Genomic DNA, 14,069 nt, shown 5'->3' with positions numbered 1-14,069 from the left:
CTTGCTACTGCCACATTAATAAACCAATTTTCTTCCATCTCCCAATATTTTTCATATTCAAACAGCATGCTATCTATCTACTCAGGAAGAGGAAGTTACCAACTTGTCTCTAACTGGTGGAATCTTAGGTATTCCTCAAAGACACTGTTTAAATGCAGTCCAAAAGTCATATCTCCCTATAGCAAATTGCTAAAATTAAGATAAAGAATACCTATATACAGGGACTTCCCTGGTGTAGCAGTGGTTAAGAATCCACCTGCCAATGCAGGGGAGACGGGTTCGAACCCTGGTCCGGGAAGATCGCACATGATGTGGGGCAACTAAGCCCATGAGCCACAACTACTGAGCCTGTGTGCCACAACTACTGAGTCTGCCTGCCTAGAGCCCATGCTCCGCAACAAGAGAAGCCACTGCAATGAGAAGCCCGTCCACTGCAACAAAGAGTAGCCCCTGCTCTCTGCAACTAGAGAAAGCCCACACGCAGCAACGAAGACCCAATGCAGCCAGAAATAAATAATAAAATAAAATAAATAAATTTTAAAAATAAATAAAATTTTAAAATTAAAAAAAAGAATACCCGTACACGTAAATGAATAAGTATCATTCCATTTATTGTAAGAAACTCCATTAGAAGAGTTACAAATTATACAGAAGAAAAAGGATACCAATGGATGCTTTCTTTTTTTTGGGGGGGGGGAATGTGCTTTCTTTTACCTCAGAGTGATTGCACATTTTAAGGGCACACGCCTATATTTAATGAATACAAATTTAGTGCCTACTATGTGCCAACACACTTCTGGAGATTTAATGGTGAATAAGATAAGCAAACTTACATTCTAGATAGAAGGGAAAGAAAATACAAAAGTAAACAAATAAATTAACATCACAATATCAGATGACACTAAGCCCTAGGAAATAAAAAAATATATAATAAAGTTCTGGGGTGTCATGGCTACTTTAGATAAGGGAGTCAGGGAAGGAGGTTCAAAGAAGTTGACATTTAAATTAATAAATGTAAAACTTTACAAGAACAAAGTAGCTGGATAGCAGGAAAAAAATTGATTTGCTGAGTGTGAACTCTTCTTAAAATATCCAACCTCTTCAAGAAGGTATGTTCTCCAGTCACTAGGACTCCAAGCTTGGATAAAGATTGAAAGTCAGAAGAGGAACATCAAGGACTCATACATACATGATCCAGGGAGTTCAAGACATAAGTGATAAATTGAATATTGACTGCCATATCAGTAAACAAATGATGTCACCGTTCATCAGCGACTGCAGCCACAGCCGATGGTGATGGTGAGCAGGAAGGAAAGAATACCTGCCATCTAGCTGCCATCAGACTGCAGCCACTCCCCACGGAGAGCCCTGAGGAAACTCAAGGTATGAAAAACAGGATACTGGCCCCAGAGAGCTAAGGTGCATATCAAAGGAATGATTTCAGTGAGCGCAGACCCTTGCATCTTCCCATACACAGAAAAGCGCTACATTCCTTACCTTGACATATATGGTTTTCCCTAGTTAACAGTAATCTTTTGACTTTCAGACTACCTGCCCTTTGTTACAAGAGTCCTATGTATCCTGCCCCCACAACTCACCTCCTCCTCGGAGGAGTTCTCTCAGGGTTACCTGAGATGCTTGCCTCCTGGGCTTGAAGTCCTAAAAAATCCTGCTGAGTAAAACAACTCTCAACATTTAGGTGGTGCATATTTTCGACATGAATCAACCCTGAATGGGTCACTGCGGGACAGAGAATTTTTTTTAATTTGATAAATCGTGAAACAGATATTTAGTGCTACTTATTATGTACAAAGTACTATTTTATGCATTTTCTTATCAAGAGATAATTCATTTACCAGCCACAGGACTGGGTTAAGACAACACCGTTTACGTTTACAGGCTAATACATTCAGCAGAGATTTACTAAATTTCATGTACCTGGCTAGCATTAACAGAATTTTAAAATTAACCTACTCTTCCTGGTGTTTAAAAAAAAAAAAAACTGCTTTAACTACTTTTGACATCCTTACTTTGACATGTTAAATAAAGCAAAAGGTTAAATTTCAGATTGCTAATGCTCTTGACTTTCCTCTCCCAAATTCAACACGGCTCATTCCCTTTAGTGCATATAATACCTTAGCTATTTCACTGACTTTGACAATGTTCACAACTATGCCATAACTTTTTCGCAAATGCTTGCCTAAGTACAGAGAGCAGGTTTCATCATTGGTTATTCAAACAAAACCCTCTTTGAAGGACCATTATGTTAATTTTCTAAATGGAAATTTTTCCAACTTGCTAAATCTTTTCAAAATGAGAACACAATATTTATAAAAACAGATCAAAAGTGGTTCAGAAAGATTATTATAGGATTGTGAGTCAATAAATAATAAAAGCCTGTTTCAGGAATACAGCACATTTCAGCCAAAGTGCTTTATGTATGGAGATAGCTTCAATCACTCTTTCCAAAGCAGAATGCATTTTATATTGTAGCCATTTATGATAGGAAAAATAAAATGACTGTACCTCACTTAAAACACAAAAAGTGTGTAGAGGACAAATTGTGATAACTAAAATGCATCTAGTTTAGGATGGCAATATTTGAGTCAAAAGTTTCATGAAAATTAATTTCATCCTCAAATCAATTATGAGAAATGAAGTCCAAATTGTACAGTCATCATAACTGAAAGTCATGAGGACAGACAAAAATCTTGCATAAGATAGAGGCCAATATGCAGCACAATGACTTAAACATTTTGTTGTCATAAGCCTTTGTGAATACAAAGCAGCCAAGGTTTTACCAGAAGAAGCAAAAACCAAACAAAATAACATCAAAATACACGATGACTTAGGTCCTACATGGTGCCAAAGCCCAAAGTAACAGGTAAATAAATACACACTAAAGTACTGAAAATTCTTTTAGTATAGTAAAATCAAGCCAAAAAGTGAATTTGGCTGCATCTCAATTAAACTTAATCAAATACAGTATAATTGTTGTAAAAAGGAGGACGTTGTTTAGAATGCCTTTACTTATGACGTGGTTGGTTTTTATGTCTGCTCAGGAGCTATGGTTGCTTTTATGCCTCAATTCCTGTGCCTTAAATTCTCCACTTCCTCTGTTTTGCTGTTGCTATTGCACATTCTCATTGTGTATACAACTTTTAAATTGAGAGGCTGATTTGCCAATATTACTTGAAGGGTTTTAAACCTGATTTAACCACCTCTTTAGAGACACGAGAGCCCAGTACAGTAGAATCAGATTCTGTGGCAATTCAAGAAAATTGTAAGTTGTGTTTTTTTTTTTTTGGTATGCGGGCCTCTCACTGTTGTGGCCTCTCCCGTTGCGGAGCACAGGCTCCGGACGCGCAGGCTCAGCGGCCATGGCTCACAGGCCCAGCCGCTCCACGGCATGTGGGATCTTCCCGGACTGGGGCACGAACCCATGTCCCCTGCATCGGCAGGCGGACTCTCAACCACTGCGCCACCAGGGAAGCCCGAAAATTGTACGTTTTGCTATCCTGTTTCATTTTGTTACCGGATAAAATTGTATACTGGATTCATGTGGTTGGCTTGGGTTTTTAATCAAACATTTTAATATACCTTATTTAATCCCATAAATTCTATTAAGATTTTCCTACACAAATAAAGAGTTAAATTTCAAGCCCAGAGATGATGTCTGGAAATAATACCATTTTCTTACCTCGTGCCCTATTAATACAAGAGAAAAATTCAGCACTGCACTGTTAAGTGTCTCTATGATGCCATTTTGCACATTTTATAGATTACATTTTCATGATTATAGATTAATTCTTTTGTAATGCTAACTAACCCCAATAGTTTACTACTAGGTTCAGATGTTTGTGGAAATATGATTCAAATATTCCATTTTTCTAAATATTTATCTATTTTATATATGGATAGAGGATAAATTTAATCTTTCTTTAGAAATAATTTGGTTAAATAGAACTGAAAATCACCATAACTACAGGACGTTTCGGATTACTACTTGAGTTAATTCTACGAATTCTGTGAATCAATTTTCTTTTCTTGGTTTACTTTCAATGGTTCATTTCTTATCTTACTCTAAACCCTCTGACTTTCATTGTCCACATCATAAATATTGTTCTCTCCTCCTCCTCCTTTAGGATTCAATTCTAAATACTCTTTTTACACACTGAGTATTTCTATCTTCTCCTATGACTTCAGAACCATCTATACATTAGCAAAAAACACTTATATTTTATATATCCATTCTTAAACTCTTTCTTCAGATCTAGTTGTACATTTCCTTATTTCATATTTCCAGCCCTTTGCTGATCATTAACTTCTGCTCATGCAAAAGTTCTTCAAACTTAATATTTTAAATAAAATAAGCATCTGTTTCCAGTAATATGGTTGGCTAGAAAATTGGACCAATTCTTCCACTAGGGAAAAAGGTCAAAACAAAAGAAAATAAAGCAAAACCAAAACAAACTTTTAATAAGCATTGTTGAGCTAGCAAGAAAGTAATACACTTTTAGGCAAGGAAGAAGTGAAGACAGGAATGAGAAAGAAGCAGAGCACAGCAGCAGCTGGTCATCTGCATTCATTTGGTCAAATGGGGGAAGCCATTGGTACACAAGACCTGCTAGGAGAAGGTAAAAGGGATCTAAAAGCAGGACATGGCCAAGGTAGGGTGCTTAAAGAGATAATTACTATCTAAGTCCAGACTCTTATCCAGAGGATCCTAAATGTAAAGTTTGAGGGCACAGTCTTCCAGGAGACCACCCTTACTTCTGACAGCAACTGTAATTTCCTGGGGTTCCAAACTCACCTTCAGGTTCAATGATGTATTAGAAGGACTGACAGAACTCCCTGAAAGTTATTATACTCACAGAGTTTATTACAGGGAAAAGTGCAGATTAAAACTGGCTAAAGGGAGAAGCTTATAGGAAGAAATCCGGGAGGGTTCTAAACATGGAATTTCTTGTGTCCTTGCCTCATGGAGTCAGAACACATTATTTTTGCCAGCAGCAATTGTGACAATAGACATGGACTACTGCCAGCCAGGAAGCTCAACTGAGTTTCTGTACTCAAGAGTTTTTACTGGGGTTCCAGTGCATAGGCTTAATTGACTGATTGACTGGACATGTGGTTGACCTTAGACTCCAGGCTGATTGATACCACATGATCAAAGTCCCAGCCTTTAAGTCACATAGTTGGTCTTTCTAGCATGGCCAGCCCACATCCTAGGACAATTGGCTGTGTCCAGCTGTAACCGAGCAGGACCATAGGGGGCCTTCCCAGGACAGGCCTTTCTTCCATATCCTCGGCTTTAGCTCCTCTCTGAAGTACCTAGATAACAGTATTTGATGCACATTTCCTGAGTTGTTTTACAGAGATGTGAAAACCCCCCACCAAATGGAAGATGTTAACTACTTGATGAGCATGAGCACACAGGCCCAGGGCTCCTGGAGCCTAAGGACTGATAACATTAACCCCTGTGACACCACTTTGTTCCATCAGCAAAGCAGAGACTTGTGCACAAGCTGATCACATACCCTGCAACCTCCCTCTCTCACCTGGCTTTTAAAAATGCTTTGCCAAAATCCTTGGGGGAGCTTCGGGCTTTTTTTAGGGAATGAGATACCCGTCTCCTTTCATGGCCCTGCAATAAACCTTTCCCTGCTCCAAATTCCAACGTTTTGGCGTGTTTGGCCTCACTGTGCTTCGGGCACACAAACTTGCACTAACACAGCCTCATCCCTAAAATCAAGTGTAGCTGGGCCCTGCCCTAGAAAGTCTAGGGCAAGGAACAGACCTCTTTTGAGGACAGACCTCAATTTCTTTACAATACAGCCTTCAAAAGGCTATACAGCTAGTGTAGAAGTGAATTATAAATAAACTCAGGGAATAAATAAATAAATTAGGGAATAAAGAAATGCCAGCTGTCTTAGATCTTGGTGCTTACCAGAGGGGAGAAAATAATAGTCATTAAAAATTTGGAACCATAGCTGACCTTCACAGTTTTGTAGCCCAATTTCACAAGAAATGAGAAGTCCAGGAAAATCTCAAGCCAAAAATATGCAAAAATATGCAAAAGCAAATACAGATTCTCTCTCGTGTAAGCCACCTTCCAGTTTGGGCCTCAAACAATCTCAATGGATAAAATCCCAAGCAAAGGTAATATTTATCAGTCAAACACAGTCTAGCTACTCATAAACAAGAACAAGCAGAAATAATAGAGAGCAAATCAGGCTCACAAAATCTTCAAATAATGAAGTTATTAGGTATGGACAATAAAATTACCACATTTAATATACTTGAAGAAAAAAAGTCAAGCATGAAAATACACACAAGTAATCAGAAACCAAATTTAGAATCAAACAGATTTGAATAAAATTCAAAAATCAGTGTACTTCTAGAAGTAATACAAAATAATATTTTTTTAATCAATAAATGATATTTTTAATTCCATTCAGATAGTTGCAAGGGGGTGGGGAATGGACAGGGGTGTCTACAAAGAGGCATGAGAGATTTTTTTTTTGGAGTGATGGAATTGTTTACTTCTTGATAATTTGGTGTTTAGGTGTTTATATACATTTTTAAAACTTCTTAAGATGATAAACCCAAAAGTGTGAATTTTAACATTGGTAAATTATGCCTCAATATTTTAAAAAGATTGGTGGTTTAAATAGCAGATTAGACAAATGAAGAGAAGTTTTCTAACTGGATGATGATGCAAAGAATATTTCATAGTTCAAAAGAGGAAGCTAACTGTAAATATTATAAATAAATAATGATGAATAGAAGATTAAAATATACACTGAAAATAACAGGATGGAAAATATACAAACAAACAATACTTCAAGAAGTTCACTACCAGGTCAAATATATATATATATACAGAAACAGAGGAGAGAAAGAATAAATAAAAGATGGAATTTGGAGTCAATGATAGAATATTCTACTCTTCATATTCTTCATCCACAGATTAAGAAGTCCTGAATGTCTCAATAAAAACACAAAGAAATACACTTTGACATATCATGGTGAAACCAAAAAATTACCAAAGACAAAGGCAGAAATAAAAATATTTTTTAAAAACCCAGATTATCATCAGAGGATATATACATAGATAGTAGACAAATAACAGCAATATGAAAGTCAAAGGCAGGGGAATGATATAAAGTTCTGTGAGAAAACATCTGTCAACTTAGAATACTAGACCTAATGAAACTATTGTTCAGGAACAATGGTCAAATAAAGATACCTTCAGACCAAAACAAGCTGGAAAAACTTAAAGGGGCTTACTGAAGCTGACTTTTATTAAAGAAAAATATAAAAGAACATTTTTTAAACAGAAAAGGAAAGGCCTGAGATGCAGGAAAGAAAAGAAGAATAAAGAAAGTGGAACTCTTATGGTTAATTGAAAAACACATAGTTTGAAACAATTTGAAAAAACCAATAATAGCAATATGATACAATGTAACAGAATTAAAATATATCATAAGATGGAAGTAGATGAATGCAATTAGAGTATTGTTATTGTATTATTCAAAAGAAGGGTAAAGATACTCATTAACTCTAGACTTTGGCAAGTACTCATGTTATTATTACACAGGGACTTGTTAAAAAATTAGAACACCATATGAATCTTTTAAACTAGTAAAAGGAAAAATTTGGGTTGAGTGGAAAAATAATAAAAGAAGATAAGAAAAGAAAGAGAGAGAGGATAAATGGAGGATAATTAAAAAGCAGAAAACTAAAAATTTAGATACAAAACCATGTATGTCACTCATTACCAGAAATACAAATGGACTAAATACTCCAGTTAATTCAAAATTTTTAGACTGCATAAAAAATAATTTTTAAAACCTCTATGCTATTTGCAAAAGACATAACTAAAACAAACAAACAAAAACATAGAAAGCTTGAAAATAAACAATGGAATAAAGATATATATACACACACACATCAACAAACTTCAAAACAAAGCTTTAATAGAGAGGATCCAAAGGCCAAGGGTTTGTTCATTGAACAGACTAATACAATTGATGGGTCTCCAGTGAAATTGATCCAAAAAAATAAAGGTACAAATAAACAATTTCAATAATGAAGAGGGAGATAGAAATGCAGTCAGATATTGTAAGGATAATCAGAACATATTATAAACTATTATATGCCAATAAATGTAAAAATTTCAAAGGAAATAGACAAATTCCTACGAAAATAAGACTGATCAAACCTAATTCAAGAAGAAATAGAAAACGTGAATAGTCCTATAACCATTAAAGAAATCAAAATAGTTCTCAAAATTTTTCCTACAATGGAAACTCCAGGTTGAAATGGCTTCATCAGATTGCTCTACCAAACAATCAAAGCAAAATTAATTCCAATCTTAAACTATTAAAAAAAGGAGAAAAGAAGGAATACTCAGCAATGTAGTTTATGATGCTATCATACTGTTAATACCAAGGCTCCAGAAGAATAGAATGAAAAAGGAAAATTATGAGGTAATGTTACTAATAAACTTAAGAACAAAAATTCTACGCAGACAATAGCAAATCTTAATCTAGTAATTTAAAAGAAAAGTGTTGTTGGAAACAATGAAGACGTGCACATCCCTTCTTAACATAGAGTAATTTTTTTGAGATTACTAGGTGACTCATAAGTTTGAAAAGTTGCCCATCACAAGTCAAGCTAATATTAGCCTATTAATCATATGCTAATATACCTTTGCCCACATCCTTAGTAGTTCATATAAAATAACATCTGACATAGAGGTGGTTCTATTTGAAATAGATGATACATCATAATTCTTTTGGCCTTTCCTAGGAATTTTTTTCAAAATCAGTTAATATAGTACATCATAAAACTGATTAAAGGAGAAAAATCAAGTAATAACAATGAGTAGAGACATATTAGATTTATCAAGGGGGAAAGCTAATCAATGTCTAAGCACATTTTGAATAAACATAGTATAATTCTATATAGGTAGGGATGTTATATTAGGACAGTTCAAAATAGGGAATATATATAAAGGACTTTAAAATCTAGAATACTTTCATAATGTCTTCTTTGTGAAGTTCCAGGATAAAATATTAGATAGATTATAATTAAGAGAGAAAGAGATGGGTTGACAGCAACATCTCTGTATTTGTACCATTGAAAGAATATTGATACATAGAGTTTTTGTAATCCTTTCCATCCACTCTTACTGAAGGTTCTTTTTGAACTTCACTGTTTTTGCTCATTTTGAAATTATGAGGTGAAAATAACTAACATGTTTATGGAACATTATAGGTTACAAAGCTATGTAAAATACATTGTTTTATTTAATCCATAAAATGATTCTGAGAAGATCTTATCATTATCCCTATTTTACAGCCAAGGCGAAAAGAGTGAGAAAAGTGTAGTATATGAAATACTCCAGACAAGTCAAGAAAGATGAGGAATGAGAATTAATAGTGAATTAAACAACCTGAAAATCACTGGTGACCTTGACCAGAGAGTTTCTGAAGGGTGGTGGGTTTACAAAAGAATGGGAAGAGAGAGATTGGAAGTGGACAGAATAGGAATCCCTCAAGGTGCTTTGCTGCAAAGGGGAGCAAAGAAATGCTGTGGCAGTTAATGGAATATGTGGAATCAAGAGCAGAGTTTTACTTTTTTTAAATTGGAGAAGTAATGGCATGCTTGCATGACGACAATGGAATCAATGGAGCAGGAATCAAAACATTGATAAAGTAGGAGGGATGAGAGCATTAAGGGCCCACTTGAGGATTACTGCCCTGAATTAAAGTCTGGCCAGTCAGCAATGTTGTGTATGTTTCCCTCATTCAGCTGCACTAGCTTAGCCTAGAATGGGCAGTGTTGGGTTTAAATGAGGTGTGGCTTTGCCAAGTCTTTAGTACAGAGTGGCTAAGTCTTATAGATCCTTTGCCCTGTCCTTGTAAGTAAGAATACATCATTTACAATAATAATTAATGATAATAACAATACAATACTAACAATGACAATAATAAAGTCACCACCACTACCATCACCATTAAGCACCGCTTCCAAATACTGTTCCAGCACCAAATTACATTATCAGTAGTCCTTGCAAATATTCTATAAAATGAGTGTTATCCACATCAGTCTACAGAAGAGGAAACTGAAGCTCAGAGCTAGTAAACAGTAACTCCAAGTCTTTTAGACTCCCGCATCCATGATGTAAATTGCCTGCCATAGTATTTGGAACATAGTAGGTTTTCAGAAAAAGACAGCTCTTATTATTAGTTATATCTGCTACATCATTTTCCTAGAGGGCATCAGGAAGAATGCAAAGAATTCTGTCCAATAAATGCTTTAAAATGTCAAGATACTGTAGAGTTGGGCACTGTTTTTACTGGGCACGATCAAGTTGTTAATTGATAGCATCAGGCTGGGTGACCAGGGCCCGCTGGTCTTCTTTGCTTCCACTCCAGATCCAAACTGAAGAAGCCCTATCTTTGTGTATGACTGGCTCTCTATTTTCATTGACCTTCTATGTTGCTCTTTACCTGCTGCACCAAGACTTTAGCAATTCCAATTAAGTGACGTGACATAAAGAAATGGCAAAGGTCCCTTTTTTCAACTCCTTCCAGGAAGGGGCTACTCCATACAGAACTCAAATGTATGAAAATCCATATCCACTACCTGAGAGGCTCCTGCTTCCATTTTACCACCTCAGCAAAATGACCTCTTTATAGGCAGAGATTCCTCAAACAGATGTACGAAACTCACCACTCTTTCTAAGGAGGGAGGGCAAGTAAGTCACTTAGAGTTTAAATTAGGGCTGTTTCAAAAGACAAATAATCCTGTTGAAAAACAAAAAACTTACCCTTGAAATAATTTCTTCCAGAATGGAAGGGAGAGGAGGGGTGGTGAGTGGAGACAGAGGCCTGGTGCCCCGGCTGCAGTGGAAGCCTCTGGAAGACCAGGCGGAGTGAGGCCGCACAGAGTGAAGCCCAGGGTCACAGAGCTGTCGGGGCTGCTGTTTGTTAGTTCAAGTCCTGCTCTGTGTCAGGTCTGACCAACAGGGTTCCGCATGCAGAGGCCTCACACCTGGCACTTCAGACCCGATTTCCTAGTGCAAAATGGCTGCGCCGACACCTCAGCTCGCGGGGCCCGGTGCGGAGTCCACGACACAGAGCCTGAGGTGCAGCCAACCCGCCCCTCGAGAGCTCCGCCCCTCCCTCCCGCTGACGCTCACGGGATCCCTATACAGCAGCCCCGCCCACAGCCCGCGAGGGAGCGCACGCTCTCGCCTCTCCATTCTCTGATCAAAATATAAAGTTTTCCTTTGCTTCTGAACCAAACTCAGTCTCGATCTGTTGGTTCCAATGACACTGGGCAGGGGGACCCAGGTTGGGGCTCACTCTGGAGGATCGCTAACAGAATTTGAGAACATTGTAACTTCAATGAACAGTTGTGTGAACCAAATAAAGAAAACTTTTCTTCCCCTTTCTTCTTAAGGGAAGAAAAGATTACTTTTAGATGGTTTCTGAAAACGTCAGTAACTTTCCTGTAGAAAAACGGACAAGATGTTAATAAATTGGGAAAGAATTTTTGAGCACATGCTGTTCTTAACACAGTTCTAAAAGCAAAAATATTCAACGGGATCTGGTGCTGGGAGTATGGGGAGAAGATAAACCTTGGAATTACTTTGAACTGTTCTGTAATTAGCGTATAAATGACCAAAAATATTAAATATCATTATAACAGCTTCCAAATGTTCAGTTCACTCATTTAATTTTTTTCTACTTGATTATCTTCTACCATAACAAAAACTCCATTCCTGGATCTTGTTTGAGAACTCAAGATTCTTAAAAAATATAAAAATTTAAAAATTGATTGAAATAATTAATTTCATTGATAGCAGATTTCTAGAAATGTTTACTTTTCATATTTATTCAAATAAAGATTTAATGTTAATAAATTTTATGAAATATGTGACTCTTCATATCTTATTGTTTTATAACTCTAGAAAACATACAAGAAATCTTTTAAGAGAAAGTAACAGCTTTCATTTTAAAAACAACAACACACACACACAGGATAATAAAAACATTATTTTCCATGCTATTAAATTAAAAAATGGAAATGTTCACAGGAATTTTCTTTCACTATTATGAATGAGCATATGTGATAATGGACATTTAGAAGCAAAAATAAGAAAGTAGACAGTGCTATTTCTAGAGAATGTAGCTTTTCCATTTGTATATTAAGGATGTATTTAAGTTTCAAATCAAAGACATGAGATCACTAATCAAAATATTTTACAAAGTAAGTGTCAACTGAATTCTATCTTTTTTTTATTAATTACAAAAACTGCTTAAAATGGACATAAGAAAATAAAGACAGTTATGATGTCTTAGTGTAGCATTTTTTTCAGGAAGCAAAGACGTGGGGAAATAAAAGACTTTCTTTTAACCTAAGTCTCAAAAAAAAGAAAAATGCTCATTGATATCAAAAGCCAAAGAGTGAATTTTAAAATGGTCTCATCTCAGTAAGAATTGATAAAGAAGAGGTGAATTTCATTTGCAGTTGATATGATTATATATCTGGAAAATTCCAAAAAGTAAATGGAAAACTACCACAATAAGTGAATTTCGTGAAGTAGTAAGTTATAAAATTAATATATGTAAATCAATAGTCTTCTTATATTAAACCAGAAAATGTGTGTGTGTATTATAAACTCTATATAAAGAGGCAAAATCTTGCTTATAATTAGAAAAATGCAAATTAACCCTTCATTAAATACCATTTTTCACCTATGGATAAAAAAAAGTGAAAGTTTGAAAACATAACATCACTGATGAGCCTCTGAGACAAAGGCACATTGCAAATAAGAAATTAAAATAGATTTTAACACTTAACAGACATCAAAAAAGCCAGTAAAATCCCTTTGACATTAGCAATCACACTTCTGGGGATCCATTCCAAAAGCACACTGAGACAAATGTAAAAGTATACGTCAGGGCAATTCACTGTAAGAAGCCACTTTTAGATGGCAACATGTATCAGTCAACTATTGTCACAATAATTTTGTGTAACAAACCACAACAAATCTCAGTGGCTTACAAAACACTCATTTATTTCCTGCTCCTGTTTTTGCTAGCTAGCTGGGAGTTTCAGAGACACATGTGGCCTTGGCTCCTGATCACAGGTGAGTTAGAGGTAGGTTGCCCAAGCTGTTGTTGGACTACTGGGCTACATGGGGCAGATGTACAAAAGAGCAAGCCCAGAACACGTTAACTTTTCTCAAGCCTCAGCTTGCATCAGGTCCACCAATATACTCTTTACCAAAGCAAATCACCAAGACAAAGCCAAAATCACTGTTTGGTCAGTATACATTATATACCATGAGGAAAGGATATGGACTTAATATTACTATGGGGGAGTAAAGAATCAGCACTATAAGTTGTTCTATTACTCAACCCAAATTTTCATCAACACGGAACTTCTTGAACAAACTATGGCATATCTGAAAACTAGGTAACTATGAGGCTATAACAAGGAATAACACAGTTCTACGAAAAAATATCAAGTAATGAGAAATTTTATATATTGCACTTCCCATCATGTCTAATTACCAAGCTGTATTACAGCTATAACGCAAAAAATGTAAATATGACTCAGGTTACCTCAGGTCTCAATTTGTATTTACAACATAAAACTATGCTTACTCTTGTTTAGTTTATAGCTCAGTGTTTACACAGCACAAGAAGAGAAAAGAAAGAATAGTGTGGGTGGGAAGGAGGGAGAACATGTTTCAGGAAACTTGGACCATAATTCTGAAAGGAATTGAAGCCTAAATTGCTGGCTGACCTTAGACAAACTTCTGAGAGCTCTCAAGGCTGAGCATTGTTTTAGGTACAGTAAAGTTTGGTTTGGTCTGGTTGAAAGATCTTAGCCATACTTCCCTAGTTATGCACATTATTCAAATTCAGGATATCCTCTGCTATCCTCTGGGACCTCTTGATGACTTAACTGTCAGCCACTGCCACTATTTACCTTCCATCCTTAGGCCATTCTTTCTTCTTATTCAGAACAGCAACACAAAG

General features: G+C 36.1%; 1 long non-coding RNA gene across 3 annotated transcripts in view; it reads right to left on the bottom strand.

Annotated features, from left to right (window-relative positions):
* The window catches only part of LOC307191442, a 271,519-nt gene that overhangs the window by 170,699 nt on the left and 86,751 nt on the right, over positions 1-14,069 (bottom strand). For 2 of the 3 annotated variants that reach the window (XR_013829773.1, XR_013829774.1), the window contains exon 1: positions 10,844-11,126. The exons of the other annotated variant lie outside the window; for it this stretch is intronic. This is a non-coding gene — a long non-coding RNA (uncharacterized lncRNA). Of the gene's footprint in view, positions 1-10,843; positions 11,127-14,069 lie in introns of those variants that run through there. 3 annotated transcript variants of the gene reach the window in all.

The sequence above is a fragment of the Stenella coeruleoalba genome (genome assembly GCF_951394435.1).
Source record: "Stenella coeruleoalba genome assembly, chromosome: 9".
In the NCBI taxonomy this organism is placed as follows: domain Eukaryota; kingdom Metazoa; phylum Chordata; class Mammalia; order Artiodactyla; family Delphinidae; genus Stenella; species Stenella coeruleoalba.
Note: the sequence above shows the minus strand (reverse complement) of the source record. Positions and strands in the feature narration are given on the sequence as shown.